This window comes from Oryx dammah, unplaced genomic scaffold (genome assembly GCF_014754425.2).
Source record: "Oryx dammah isolate SB20612 unplaced genomic scaffold, SCBI_Odam_1.1 HiC_scaffold_13, whole genome shotgun sequence".
Classification (NCBI taxonomy): Eukaryota; Metazoa; Chordata; class Mammalia; order Artiodactyla; family Bovidae; genus Oryx; species Oryx dammah.
Window position 1 is genome coordinate 7136955 of NW_024070197.1, and position 15709 is coordinate 7152663.

Below are 15709 nucleotides of genomic sequence, written 5' to 3' on the forward strand. Positions count from 1 at the left end.
GAAATATATAAAAATAAAGCTCAACACTGTTTTGGCTATACAGAAGTGTCAGATATTATGTTCTATCCAGTGAGTGCAACTCATTATCTAGATGAGGTACAGCATGAGTGGTGTCTTCAGAGATGGCAAAGTCCACGGCACTTTTAATGGAAAGGTCAAAATTTTCAGGTATAATGTTGATAACAGCAGCAAGGACCAAAAGTGTCTGAAGGCTTCCTGTTGCTCTAAATTACTGTAGTATTACTCTAAACATTAAATAAGTACTTTACAGGCAAGAAGCTGTCATCAACATAATAGCACATTAAAGAACCATCTGTTCCCACCTGAGAGAAGAAAATCTGTGTCACAAACACTCTGAGAAACTTGAATCAGATCAAGAAGGCAAGAAATGTTACATGAAGCACCTGAACTCAGAAGCCTGGGCTCAGCAACTGAAGCTTAAGCATCTAACAGTGAAGTAATACAGAGAACATTAAAAGTCCTTTGACAGAGGGCTCCTAAAGAAAACTTGAAAGAAGTCCAAGGTGAGCCTCTTCCCTGCCCCTTTGTCTTCTCTGCAGGGGGAGCAGCTCTCGGGCCCCCAGCCTTCATCCCTTGAACATGGACGCCTGTGCCAAATTAGTCCCTACCCCCTCCCTGATTGGGAGAACCTCCCCCTTGTTGAGTGATCACTGTCCACAGTGGTGGTGAAGGACTGAAGACACTGACTGATGAGAGCCACAGCAGCTTGGCAGCCCCAGGTCCCCAGACTACCTCACTTATTCCTAGCCACAGCTTCCAAACCAGTGCCATTTCAAAGGACTCTGACACAGCAGCCAAGTTCCCTGGAGCTGGAGTTGCCACAGCAGGGGTGGCTGGCTCCAGGGCTGGAAGTGGGACTGTGTTTGGGAGCTTCATCACTGTTATGCCAGGAACCCTTCTCTGAAACAGTAGCTCTTCTACACCAGGGGCTTGGCCCTCTCAAAGGCCACAGGGCTCTTTTGCCTGATGGTGGTCTAGTTCATCTTCTTTATGATATGAAGGAGCTATTTCCACCTCCCATAGTTCTTTCTCCTATATCTGACCTGTACGTTCCCTTTCCTGGAACTCCCCAGGCAGCCTGGGGAAAGTGGTGGGCTCAGGGTTTGACAGAAGGAAAACAAATAAATATTGTATTAGTATGGAAAAAAAAAAAAAAATCCAAGGTGAACAATGTGGAATGGCATGCAAGGTCATTATAGACGTGAATACAGAAACACAACTGTTAGTAATTTACTACTTAAAACACTAACAGAATTGTTTATAAAATTTCAAGGCCACAGATTATACTGATAACATAATTTCAACTGAAAAAAAAAAAGGTGATATGTAGTTTTTAAATCATGATGTCTTCTATCTAAACCACAGACTTGCACATGCATGCATATTTATCTGTAAAAAATTAACTGGAATGAGAGGATTTGTGTTTTGACAGATTTTTTGGACAATTTTATATTATCCTTTTATTCACATGTAATTCAGCATTCTTCAGATGATAAATATGTATCCTTTGTACTTAGCTGAGTTTGTCAACAGGATTCTATGCTACGATAAGAAAAGAAAACTGGTAAAAACATTAAAAAAAAAAAAGAATACTTGAACTCAAGTCATAATAAAACTACCATATACAAAGATACAATTTTACGCATTTAAATTTACATAGCAAGGCATTAACAGAAGCCAAAGACTTTCTTTGCTTTTTTTTCCACTAATAAAACAGATCTGAAATTAGAAGAGTCATTAGATTATGACAAAAAAGAATTATCACAACAGCAAAGTAAAAAAACTTCTCAGAGAATTAAAAATCATGTCAAAAAAGAATATGGAAAAAATATATAGTTATTAACCAAGACTATCTGAAGAAACATCATGATAGGAAGGAAACATTCAATACATTCCTTCTGAAATTACAGTGGCAGGAAAGGAGCTGTCCAGGGTGCCTGTCTTTCACCACCATAGGATGCACAGGAGCAGGGGCCACTAGAAGAAGTAAGAGGAGGTAAAACACAGGGCAACAGACAGAGAGTTTCAGAGAGTTGAAACAGGTAGTACTCACAAACCTAAGGACATGGAAAGGTGAAAAGTGAAAGGATGGAAAAGACAGTCCATCCTAAGGAGAGCAAGGGAGACTGTTATATCAGACAAAATAAACGGAAGAAAAAAAGTGCAATGAGATAAATATTGCATAATGATAAAACGGTCAATTTACCAAAAAGCTGTAACAAGTAAAAATATATACACATCTAACATTAGACCTCTCAGAAAAATAAAACAAACATTGAACAGGCATGTACAGATCACGGCAGAACAAAACCATAAAACACATGTATCTCAAGAACACATAAACCATTCTCTATGAGAGACAACATGTTAGGCCAAAATTAACCGTTTTAAGAGACTGATACCATAAAAGTATCTTCCCTAACAACAACAAAATAAACACAAGAAAAAAAGAAAATTCCTCAAATGTGGACATTAAACAACTCACTCTTTACACCACAAATGGGTCTAAGAAAAAAATCACATGGAAATTTTTAAATACATGGATCAAAACGAAAAGACAACATTACAAAATTTATAACACACAGAGACCACTGTACTAAAAGGAAAGTCTGAAAGGTTAAATGCTTACAGTAAAAAAGAAAAGATTTTAAATCTGAAATCTATTTTTAGACCTCTAGGAAGCAGAAAACAGAAAACAAACTAAACTCAAGTTTAGCAGAAGGAAACATGTAAATAAGAAACATTAAACCAGAGATACAATAGAAAGTAGAAAAATATAAAAATCAACAAACCAAGAGTTGATGTTTTGAAAAAACTGTATACGAAAACCCCCACCTAGACTAAGGACAAGAGAAAAAATGATGCAAATAACTAAAAACAGATATTAAACTGGAGTGATTACAACTCATGTCAAAGAAAGTTTCTAAAGATAAGGAAGTACTATGACCAATAATGCCTATAAGTGACAGTATATAGGAGATACTGGCAAATTCTTAGAAACATACGAACTATTTTACTTATTAAGATAGAAAAAAGTTGAGAAGTGTTGAAAGTGAAAGTGTTAGCCACTCAGTCGTGTCTGACTCTTTGTGACCTCATGCACTGTAGCCCACAAGGCTCCTCTGTCCATGGAATGTCTCCAGACAAGAAGACTGGACTAGAGAGCCATTCCTTTCTCCAGGGAATCTTCCAACCCAGGGATAGAACCTGGGTCTCCCACAATGCAGGCAGATTCTTTATGATTTGAGCCATCAGGGAAGCCAATTATAACTAGAGACATTTAAAAAGTAGTCAGAAACCTCTAAGAAAAATACAGGACCAAATTCTACAAAACATTTATAAAAGAATTACCACTAATCTTGCTAATTCTATGGAGCAAGCATGATTCTAGTAGTTTGATGATTTCCCAAAGACACAAGAAAGGAAAACTAGAAACCAATAACCCTGATGAATACTGACACAAAATTAAAATACTTGCAAACCAACTTCAACACATATTAAAAAGATCTGGAGAAACAGACACACAGAGCAGAAGGAGGGGGAATGGGCGGAAGGAGAGGGTGAGATGTATGGAGAGAGTAACATGGAAACTTACATTGCCATATGTAAAGTAGAGAGCCAATGCAAATTTGCTGAATGACTCAGGGAACTCAAAGAGGGGCTCTCTAACAACCTACAGGGGTGGGATAGGGAGGAAGATGGGAAGGAGGGGACATATGTATACCTATGGCTGATTCATGTTGGTATTTGGCAGAAAACAACAACGTCTGTAAAGCCATTATCCTTTGATTAAAATAATTTAAATAAATAAATAAAAAGATCTGACACCATGACCAAATGGATTTTATTCATATAAGGCTAGGAGAAGTCAACATACAAAAATCAATTAATATGACACACTACATTAACAGATTAAAGGGGAAAAAACAGGATATCTCAATGCAGAAAAAAAACATTCGATAACAACTGGACAACCTTTCAAGATGGAACACTCAACAAACTACAAACAATAAATTATACCAACATCAACATAACAAATGCCATTATGAAAAGAGCACAGCAATGCGGAAAGAATGAAAGCTTTTCCTCTGAGGTCAAGAAGAAGGCAAGGATGGACACTCTGCACTACACTTCAACAACGCACTGAAACCCTTAGAGCAATTAGATGAGAAAAGGAAATCAAAGGTCCCCAAATTGAAAAAGAAGTAAATGTATCTTCTTTCCCACATGACAAAGTGTCATCAGTAAAAATCATAAAGATTACAAAAGAAACATGTAATATCAAAAAGATTCTTTAATAACCACACAAAGGGTCAATCAATTAACTCATTATCAAAACTGCCATGACAATCGTTGTAGAAGCAGAATAAAACATCGTGAAAGTCATAGAACTATTCAAAGAGCAAACAGCAAAACTCTTGAAGAAGGAAGATGGAGGTCTTTCTATTTCAACACCTATTACAAGGTAAATCAAGGTGATGTGGTACTGGTATAAAAACAGGCAAATAAACCAACTGAACAGAACACAGTACTCAGAAATAATTCTTTGTGTATTTATATGTAAGGTATATTCACAAGGATGTCAAGATACACAAAAGGGAAAGGACAGGCTCAATTGATCTGATTCCCAGATTTAACCAGCTACTGTGCATACTAACACTTGACTTCCACGAGCAGTTTCCTTACCCTCGTTGACAGAGGAGACAGCGCATCCAGATAGGCTCGAAGCAATCCCTGCTGCCCAACAGCAGTGATACCCCATCTCCAACCCATGGGCGAGAAGCCCTGCCCAGGATGGTGCCCAGGGGAGCCTCCTCACAAGTGCCAGGTCACCAGGTCATGGGGAGACGGGACCTAAGTGGAGACGACAGGGCCTGAGGGAAGGCCCCGGGTGAGTGTGCATGTACAGGAGTCACACAGGACACTCCAGAGTCAGACACGATTAGCAAGTCCAGAGAAGAGCATTGCAGGAAGGACAGACTAAATATGACCTTACCTGAGAAAGAGCCATGCCTCGATCCTTTTCTTTCCTCTTCCTTAACTTCAGGGCTGCATCAGGCAACACGAGTCTTCAGAGGTCTATCATCATGTTGAAAACATGCTGTTTAATGCTTAGAGTCAACACATCCCCTTCCTGAGCCCCAACCATACACACACAGGGAAGCCCTCACCATGAGGAACAGACAGGCCCCTGTGAGGGGACTCAGGTCAGTCAACCTCCACAGAGAGACCAACATGGGACTTTCGCACACTTTCCCTTGGATCACACTCCCCTCCTGCTGAGGCCTCAAGTACAAAGCAGCAGGAGGCACCTCCGCTGACCAGACAATCTCCTTCAGGTCACAAAGCAGGCCCTGATCAACCCCACTCAGAACAGAGCACGCCCTCCTCAGCCACGATCTCAGCTCTCAGGAAAGGGAGGACTCAAGAGTCCTGATGCTCAGTGAGGGATCCAGACTGGAATCAACTGGGCCATCTTAAACATTCTCAAGCTGTGGACCAACACAAACTACCTGAAGGGGAATCTCTGGTCAGAGGGTACAAAACATGTGTGTCGGGAGCCATATTACACATTACTGACAAAATGGAGGCACGGCCCCAACCCCCTCTACTTGTCCCGCAAGCATGGACCCGGAATGAAGTAATTAGGTCTTGTGATTATGACTTGTTATTTCCTTTCCTCGGTTGAGCTGACTGAAAAGAATGTTAAGGTGCTTTTTGTCCTTGAAAGGAGCATGTGAAGGCACAAAGCCTTCTGCAGTTATGCCGAGAGAATGATCCATAAAGTTAACCACTGACATTTGTTCAAGGATCTTTACAAAGAGTGTTCCAGGAAAATCACGTAGGACACAGCTTGAGGCCTTGGGAATGATTGTTATCTGAGACCTATTTGTGAACAAAATGTTTATGGCAAAGGAAGTTTGCTGAATTTAGGGTGTAGGAATAATTAAGAAATGGAGTGGCCATCATGGTCAGCAAGAGTCTGAAATGCAGTACTTGGATGCAATCTAAAAAAGACAGAATGATCTCTGTTCGTTTCGAAGGCAAACCATTCAATATCACGGTAATCCAATCTATGCCCCAATCAGTAATGCTGAAGAACCTGAAGGTGAACGGTTCTATGAACACTTATAAGACCTTTTAGAACACCCAAAAAAGATGTTCTTTTCATTATAGAGGACTGGAATGCCAAAGTAGGAAGTCAACAAACTCCTGGAGTAACAGGCAAATTTGGCCTTGGAATGCAGAATGAAGCAAGGCAAAGACTAATAGAGTTTTGCCAAGAAATTGCACTGGTCATAGCAAATGCCCTCTTCCAACAACACAAGAGAAGACTCTACACATGGACATCACCAGGTGGTCAACACTGAAACAAGACTGATTATATTCTTTGCAGCCAAAGATGGCGAAGCTCTATACAGTCAACAAAAATAAGAACAGGAGCTGACTGTGGCTCAGATTATGAACTCCTTATTACCAAATTCAGATTCAATTTGAAGAAAGTAGGGAAAACCGCTAGACCATTCAGGTATGACCTAAATGAAATCTCTTATGATTATACAGTGGAAGTGAGAAATAGATTTAAGGGCCTAGATCTGATAGATAGACTGACTGGTGAATTATGGAATGAGGTTCGTGACATTTTACAGGAGACAGGGATCAGGACCATCCCCATGGAAAAGAAATGCAAAAAAGCAAAATGGCTGTCTGGGGAGTCCTTACAAATAGCTGTGAAAAGAAGAGAAGCAAAAAGCAAAGGAGAAAAGGAAAGATATAAGCATCTGAATGCAGAGTTCCAAAGAATAGCAAGAAGAGATAAGAAAGCCTTCTTCAGTGATCAATGCAAAGAAATACAGAAAAACAACAGAATGGGAAAGACTAGAGAACTCTTCAAGAAAATTAGAGATACCAAGGGAACATTTCATGCAAAGATGGGCTCGATATAGGACAGAAATGGTATGGACCTAACAGAAGCAGAAGATATTAAGAAGAGGTGGCAAGAATACACCGAAGAACACTACAAAAACATCTTCACGACCCAGATAATCACAATGGTGTTACCACTCACCTAGCGCGAGACATCCTGGAATGTGAAGTCAAGTGGGCCTTAGAAAACATCACTACAAGCAAAGCTAGTGGAGGTGATGGAATTCCAGTTGAGCTTTTTCAAATCCTGAAAGATGATACTGTGAAAGTGCTGCACTCAATATGCCAGCAAATTTGGAAAACTCATTAGTGGCCAGAGGACTGGAAAAGGGCAGTTTCCATTCCAATCCTAAAGAAAGGCAATGTCAAAGAATGCTCTAACTACCACACAATTGCACTCATCTCACATGCTAGTAAAGTAATGCTCAAAATTCTCCAAGCCAGGCTTCAGCAATACGTGAACTGTGAACTTCCTGATGTTCAAGCTGTTTTTAGAAAAGGCAGAGGAACCAGAGATCAAATTGCCAACATCCGCTGGATCATGGAAAAAGCAAGAGAGTTCCAGAGAAACATCTATTTCTGCTTTATTGACTATGCCAAAGGCTTTGACTGTGTGGACCACAATAAACTGTGGAAAATTCTGAAAGAGATGGGAATACCAGACTACCGGACCTACCTCTTGAGAAATCTGCTCGCAGGTCAGGAAGCAACAGTTAGAACTGGACATGGAACAACATAGTGGTTCCAAATAGGAAAAGGAGTATGTCAAGGCTGCATATTATCACCCTGTTTATTTAACTTCTATGCAGAGTACATCATGAAAAATGCTGGACTGGAAGAAACACTAGCTGGAATCAAGATTGCCAGGAGAAATATCGATAACCTCAGATATGCAGATGACACCACCCTTATGGCAGAAAGTGAAGAGGAACTAAAAAGCCTCTTGATGAAAGTGAAAGAGGAGAGTGAAAAAGTTGGCATAAAGCTCAACATTCAGAAAACGAAAATCATGGCATCTGGTCCCATCACTTCATGGGAAATAGATGGGAAAACAGTAGAAACAGAGTCAGACCTTATTTTGGGGGGCTCCAAAATCACTGCAGATGGTGATTGCAGCCATGAAATTAAAAGATGCTTACTCCTTGGAAGAAAAGTTATGACCAACCTTTATAGCATATTCAATAGCAGAGACATGACTTTGCCTACTAAGGTCCGTCTACTCAAGGCTATGGTTTTCCAGTAGTCATGTATGGATGTGAGAGTTGGACTGTGAAGAAGGCTGAGCACCGAAGAATTGACGATTTTGAGCTGTGGTGTTGGACAAGACTCTTGAGAGTCACTTGGACTGCAAGGAGATCCAACCAGTCATTCCTGAAGGAGATCAGCCCTGGGATTTCTATGAAAGACTGATGCTAAAGCTGAAACTCCAGTACTTTGGCCACCTCATGCGAAGAGTTGACTCATTGGAAAAGACTCTGATGCTGGGAGGAATTGGGGGCAGGAGGAGAAGGGGACGACACAGGATGAGATGGCTGGATGGCATCACTGACTTGATGGGCCTGAGTCTGAGTGAACCCCGGGAGTTGGTGATGGACAGGGAGGCCGGGCCTGCTGTGATTCATGGGGTCACAGAGTTGGACACGACTGAGCAACTGAACCGAACTGAAGAATAGTTAGAACCTAAAAATTTAAGGAATGTGGTAGTGCTAGCATGTTTTACTATAGCTTATACAGATTAGGAATTTCAGAGATATTAATAGCTAGAAGCCTTTTTAGGAGATAGTGTGCTTAGGATACTAAGGGCAGACAGGATTTAGAAATTTAAGAAATAACTGAGGAATGTGGTATGCAGCCCAACATAAGCATGAGTTAAAATGTAATCACAAGTCAAAATAAACAGGATTCTGAGAGAATCGCTGAAGCAGAAACTCTGTTTGAAGGGCCACAATGTTTTATGGAGACAATAAATCTGGGTAAGGGGAAACTGAAAATGCCAAACCTCTGACCTAATGCTTTTGTCAAAGTATAAAGAAAAAAAAAAAAGTATAAAGGAGAACCTGAAGCTTGAAATAAACGTGCAGTCCCGTACCTTGAGTCAGAGGCTGCATCATTCTCCACCGACAACGCTCATCTCTTCAGGCTGATTCCCTGGCTGCTGAAGCTGGACTCCCGCACATGTGTATGCAAAATATGTCATCAATGAAACGTGAAGCCTGGACTGAGCACCATTCAGAGAAAAGCACCCCCCAACTCTCTTTTTCTTTCCCAGCCTTACTAAGGTATAACTAACAAAAATGGTATAAATGTACTGTATACAAAGTGATCATGTGATAGACTCATACACTGAGTAATTATATAGTGGAGTAAGTTACACATCCACCTATGACTACACTGTATTATTTTTCTCTGGGTATATTTCAAGGATATGGAAACACTACCAGCAACAGGCAGTACCTCAGATCCCCAGAACGTACTTATTGTACAACAGAAAATCTCTACTCTTTCACTACCAGTGCCTCATTTCCCCCTCTACCCACCTCCTGGTAACAGTCTTATCACTCGATGGCTGTATGAGTTTGACAAGTCTAGTTTCCACATACGGTTTGTCCTCCTTTGTCAGGCTTGTTTCACGTGCAATAATGTTCTCTAGGTTCATTAATTCTGGCATAAATGCAGGATCCTTGATTTTTATATTTATATACAGAGGAAAAATAGTTCATGAATATACAGTATGTAATAAATATTTCTATACCACACTTTTGTAACCCATTCTTTTGTCAAGACACATCTGGGCTGTGTCTATGCCTTGGTTACTGCAAATCCAGTCACACTCATGGGACTGTGGACATATCCCTGAAAAACTGATTGCTTTTCCTTTGGAAATCTGTCAGAAAAGGGTTTGACAGACTGTAGGCCTGTTCTATATTGATTGGTTAAGGAACTTCCATTTTATTTTCCAACACAGCAGTACCCTTTACATTACCAACAACAGTGCAGTTAAGATTCTGTGTTTTCTGTACTGTGCATGTATGTGTGCTTATTTTGGGAGGGACAGGAGTGGATAACACAGAACCCAGCCGGGCAGCTGCATCTTCTAGAGGACAAGCCTCCAGGCTGAGATCACTGTGGCATCGCTGCCTTCTGATTTTTTGGAGCCATCCTCCCCTACGTCACAGAACTTTATGACTCTTCTCAGGTTGGGCCCAGAGATCCCTACCAAGCAGGACCACCTTATAACAAGCATTCTGTGATATTAACCTACAGTTCACTTCAGTTGCTCACTCGTGTCCGACTCTTTGCAACCCCATGAATCGCAGCACGCCATGCCTCCCTGTCCATCACCATTTCCCGGAGTTCACTCAGACTCATCTTCATTGAGTCCATGATGCCATCCAGCCATCTCATCCTCGGTCATCCCCTTCTCCGCCTGCTCCCAATCCTTCCCAGCATCAGAGTCTTTTCCAATGAGTCAACTCTTCGCATGAGGTGGCCAAAGTACTGGAGCTTCAGCTTTAGCATCATTCCTTCCAAAGAAATCCCAGGACTGATCTCCTTCAGAAATGACTGGTTGGATTTCCTGGTAGTCCAAGGGACTCTCAAGAGTCTTCTCCAACACCACAGTTCAAAAGCATCAATTCTTCGGCGCTCAGCCTTCTTCACAGTGCAACTCTCACATCCATACATGACCACTGGAAAAACCATAGCCTTGACTAGATGGACCTTAGTCGGCAAAGTGATGTCTCTGCTTTTCAATATACTTTCTAGGTTGGTCATAACTTTTCTTCCAAGGAGTAAGCATCTTTTAATTTCATGGTTGTAGTAACCATCTGCAGTGATTTTGGAGCCCCAAATAATAAAGTCTGACACTGTTTCCCCATATGTTTCCCAGGAAGTGATGGGACCAGATGACATGATCTCAGTTTCCTGAATGTTGAGTTTTAAGCCAAGTTTTTCGCTTTCTTCTTTCACTTTCATCGAGAAGCTTTTTAGTTCCTCTTCACTTTCTGCCATAAGGGTGGTGTCATCTGCATATCTGAGGTTATCGATATTTCTCCTGGCAATCTTGATTCCAGCTTGTGTTTCTTCCAGTCCAGCATTTCTCATGATGTACTCTGCATAGAAGTTAAATAAGCAGGGTGACAATATACAGCCTTGACATACTCCTTTTCCTATTTGGAACCAGTCTGTTGTTCCATATCCAGTTCTAACTGTTGCTTCCTGGTCAGCATACAGATTTCTCAAGTGGCAGGTAAGGTGGTCTCATATTCTCATCTTTTTCAGAGTTTTCCACAGTTTATTATGATCCACACAGTCAAAGGCTTTGGCATAGTCTATAAAGCAGAAATAGATGTTTTTCTGGAACTCTCTTGCTTTTTCCATGATCCAGAGGATGTTGGCAATTTGATCTCTGGTTCCTCTGCCTTTTCTAAAACCAGCTTGAACATCAGGGAGTTCATGGTTCACGTACTGCTGAAGCCTGGCTTGGAGAATTTTGAGCATTACTTTACTAGCATGTGAGATGAGTGCAACTGTGCGGTAGTTTGAGCATTCTTTGAAGGATTCTTTGACATTGTCTTTCTTTGGAATTGGAATGAAAACTGACCTTTTCCAGTCCTGTGGCCACTGCTGAGTTTTCCAAATTTGCTGGCATATTGAGTGCAGCACTTTCACAGCATCATGTTTCAGGATTTGAAACAGCTCAACTGGAATTCCATCACCTCCACTAGCTTTGTTCGTAGTGATGCTTTCTAAGGCCCACTTGACTTCACATTCCAAGATGTCTGGCTCTAGATTAGTGATCACATCATCATGATTATCTGAGTCGTGAAGATCCTTTTTGTACAGTTCTTCCGTGTACTCTTGCCACCTCTTCTTAATATCTTCTGCTTCTGTTAGGTCCAGTACTCCTATTTTCCGAGCAGGACTCAAACAAACTTAAAAACTTTCATGGTGTCCAACACAGTATCAACAGAGCCCAAAATGGGCCTCTAATGCTCTTATACAAACATAAAGCATTCCAAGCCCTGATAGCTCATGCATGAGGCAAAATATAAAAGAGGACACCCAAGGATCCACAGACACAAGACACCATATTTTCATTTCACAGTGAGTGATCCAGGTCAAACATCGAAATCTCCAAAGACTATGAAAAAGAGGGATAATTCCAATGATGCACATGCCCACTGAGACCTCAGCATCTTCCAAGGAAACACTCCAGATTTTCTTGGCATTGTCCCAAATGCACATGAACCTTTCTGCACTTGCAACCCCAAGTACACAATCATACCAAAGTTGATGCAAAAAATGACCTGAGATTTTCCCTGTTACTCTACGCTGCCTGACTGCTAAAAGAGCCAACAAAAGCCAGGGAGTGGAGTGGATGCTGGGGACACCTGCTAGAATCAGCCCCTCAAGCCCAAGGCTCCCATCCTCCTGCACCCACAGGTACCTGTGGGCTCAGCCCAGGGCACAGTTCTAACAGTGGAAAAGACTTCTCTTGGCTGAATTCCACATCCTTCATTGCTGCTCACGTGTGGTCACGAGTTGTCAAATCAAACTTGTGCAGGCACGTCAGCCTCAGCACTGCTGTCCTGGGGAACACGAGCTCAGGCAGTAGAACCTCAAACCACTCCATGCGGGCTCTCCAACAAACCCCCTTCCAGGTGCTCCAGCCTGAACGGAGACATTCTCTTCCAACAGATCCACACACCCCTTGTCCCTGCAACTACACTTGGGATGGGCACACGCTCCATTCACTGGGCTCACCTTGATGCCCCCAAGTACTGCCACAACCCTCCTGCAGACCCCACCAGGCTCCCTCCGCTTTCCCCATTTGTCTACCTCTCCTCCCTGATGACTAGACTAAGCAAGACTAAAGTGCACAGGGGTTTCCTGGCAAAGGGGATCACAAGAGGAGTGCCCACGAGCTACCATCCAAAGGGCACTCCACATGCAGTATGAAAATCAAGAGACTGGCCCTCCGGGGAAAGTCTGCCACGACCTGGGGACATTATGGAGTCCATGTACAAAGGCATTTGAGATGAGGAAGTCTCAAAGCAAGGGTCTCCAGGTCTATTTCCTGTTTTCTCCACCCACACCTACTTGGAAGATATTCTAGGTCTCGGGGGGCATAGGGGGCAGCATCTCCTTCCTGCCCCATTAGGTTTTGGATTTCTGCTCATCCTCAGCGCACTGAAATTACAACGCTGACACAGAGCACATGAACTCCTAGATGGCAAAGCTGCTGTCCACGATAGTGACTGGTCCTGGATGGACAGAGCTCAGATCTGGGGGCTGCAGAGGATGAAACCCAGCAGACTAAACATGGGGACATCTAAGCCCACTGCTTGAGGACACCAGTTCTGTAGGGCTTTTCAGGACTTCCTATATTTCTTGGCTCATCTTTTGAGTAATTAAGTAGTCACATGGGGTAAAGATCAATTACAGCTGAAATGTCCAGAACATGGGAAACATCTTCATCACCTGCTTTGTTCTCTTGGTCTTCCCTGAAGATTATTCAGCCCAACCCATAGTCCTGTCATCTACAGACATTTCCAGTAACAGGTACTGTAGCCATGCTGGGAAGAAGAGGAACACTATAAGCCCTAAAAACAGGGGAACCAGGAAGGACTCAAAATAACCCATGAAGAAGGGCATTGATTTTTGCTGATGGCAACTGATACAGAGGCAATAAACCTGGGTAACATGAGAGAGACTGTTAGGAGGGCATGGGAAGACCTCTCTGAGCCTAGACTTGAAGGGTGACAAAGGGCCTGAGGCACGGTGACCTGAAGGTGAGAAAAGGAACTACAATGTCAGACAGAAATGGTTTGGGTATTTGGAAACAGAGAAAAGGTAAATGAGACCGGGACAGGCTGAACCATGAGCAAAAGGTCAACTCCCAGGATGAGGCTGCAGACACTGACAGGGCCCTGAGCTTGACAGAGGGCTGTGGAGAAACAGCAAGGAGTCAAGCTTTTGACCCAAGAACAAATGAAAGCCAGTGGAGGTCTGAATATCAGGATATAAAAAAAAATCTCCCTTTAGATTCAGCCTTATTCATAGAAGTCATCTAATTCTGAGCCTGTGATCCTGTCTCCATCCTACAGTTTTCGTTTTCGTTTTTCATTCAGGGAGGACTGGGATCTATTTAAAATTCTAATTACCACCAGAAACTCCCTCCAATCCAGAACTGCCACACACAGACACACAGCCAATTGGCTAATCATTTCAGGGGTCAGTGTTGCTCACGCTCAGAGATTCCAGTCTAGTCTCTCATCTGCATGTTACAAGTGCACTCCCTCAGGCCCAGAGAGAAGCCGTTTATGAGAAGGTCTGAGCTGAGTGAAGAGAACCGGGTATAACTGAATATTGAAATGGGAGGCTGAAGGGCAAGTGGGCCAAGTTTGTCCTTACTGCCCATCCCATTTAAGACCAGGAACATCTGTCATGTATCTGAGCAAAAGAAACTTTTCTTTCAAGATTGGGTCAAACTGATACCAAGCAGGTACTCCTTTATTACACAATTGCAGTAAAATATTTTAAAAATACAGAATTGCAAATATACATCCACTGGTACAAAAAACATTGTAAGGGCTCATCTTGGAAATATGATCTGAGTAATCTTTTTCATTATGAAGAGAGAGGCTCTATTGGAAGGTTCCAGGTCAATCCAGCCCATCCTTCCTCATTTGCACAGAAAAGTCACAAAGGGACCTGAGGGAAACATCTTCATATCACCGCACAGCTCACTTTTTTTCACTGATCATAGAAAATGGAGAAAACAGACCATTAGACTAACCAGTTAAACTAGGTGTTTTTCTTTTTTTGACAGGGAAAAATGAAGCATTTTGTTGGTTTTATCATGTTAAATGTTCTTTTATTTTCCCATTTCTCAAAGAAATGCCTTTAATTTCACAAGATCTAAGGTCATACCTCCATTATCCTCTGGTAAAGAGCTGAGACCAGAAATAGCCATTTGTGTGTGCACACATAAACACATACACACAATTCATGTCTTTGGTAAAACCACAGTTGAAAATATGTCTATTTTATTACAAGATGTGGAGAGGGTAACAAGCAGGAAGGCCAGGGGTCTCCAAAGGGAGGAAATAGGCTGCAAGTGTCAGACATTTTTTTCTCTCTTAAGCAGCAGGAGGAAACAAACTAGCAATATTTTTTTCCTTCCCTATACAAATCTAAAAGGAGGTTTCTCTTAAAATACTGGGTTGTCATAGTGACACCTGGGGTCAGACTCTCAAGACAAGCAGGACTGAAGGTGACCGGGGGTCCCCACACAAGCTCCTGTCCTAATTACACCTGAGGAACCCCAGGTATTAATAACTGTGGGGGGCCAAGCCATCGATTTCCTTTTAGATACTGGGCAACTTAGTCTGTACTTACCGAAGCCCCTGGCCCACTACCTTCCTGATCCACTTCCGTAATGGGACTGTCTGGACGAACCAAAGGGTATTATTTCAGTTATTCTTTATGTTGTAACTGAGATTCTGGGCTATTTTCACACGAGTTTCTGATTCTGCCAGAGTCTCCCTCACCCCTTTTGGGGAGGAATATACTGAACAAGGTCCATGCCTCTGTTTTCATAAATATGGAGCCTTCCCTTTCTCTCCCTTTAGTTGAACAACTGTAAATCCTAGAGTATGGGCTGATGGAAAATCTGTGGGTCGAGCACAAAATGCTATTCCTGTAGTTGTCAAGCTCAAAGTCCCACTTATTTCCACATAAGAAGCAGTATCCACTG

The 15709-nt window shown here is 42.1% G+C and overlaps 3 protein-coding genes and 1 pseudogene across 7 annotated transcripts in view; 1 reads left to right on the forward strand and 3 right to left on the reverse strand.

The window, feature by feature from the left end:
- Positions 1-9104, reverse strand: part of LOC120871952 (zinc finger protein 665-like) — a 385017-nt gene extending 375913 nt beyond the window's left edge. Inside the window, exon 1 of the mRNA XM_040252013.1 lies at positions 9038-9104. The gene's annotated coding sequence lies outside the window, so the exon portion shown is untranslated. The remainder of the gene's footprint in view (positions 1-9037) is intronic.
- LOC120871962 (zinc finger protein 347-like) overlaps positions 1-15709 on the reverse strand; it is a 232281-nt gene that overhangs the window by 175688 nt on the left and 40884 nt on the right. The window contains exon 1 of one of the 4 annotated variants that reach the window (XM_040252053.1): positions 9038-9106. The exons of the other annotated variants lie outside the window; for them this stretch is intronic. The gene's annotated coding sequence lies outside the window, so the exon portion shown is untranslated. Of the gene's footprint in view, positions 1-9037; positions 9107-15709 lie in introns of those variants that run through there. 4 annotated transcript variants of the gene reach the window in all.
- Positions 1-15709, reverse strand: part of LOC120872055 (zinc finger protein 610-like) — a 67943-nt gene that overhangs the window by 15576 nt on the left and 36658 nt on the right. The gene's annotated exons all lie outside the window — the stretch shown is intronic.
- Positions 601-1034, forward strand: LOC120872049 (annotated as a pseudogene).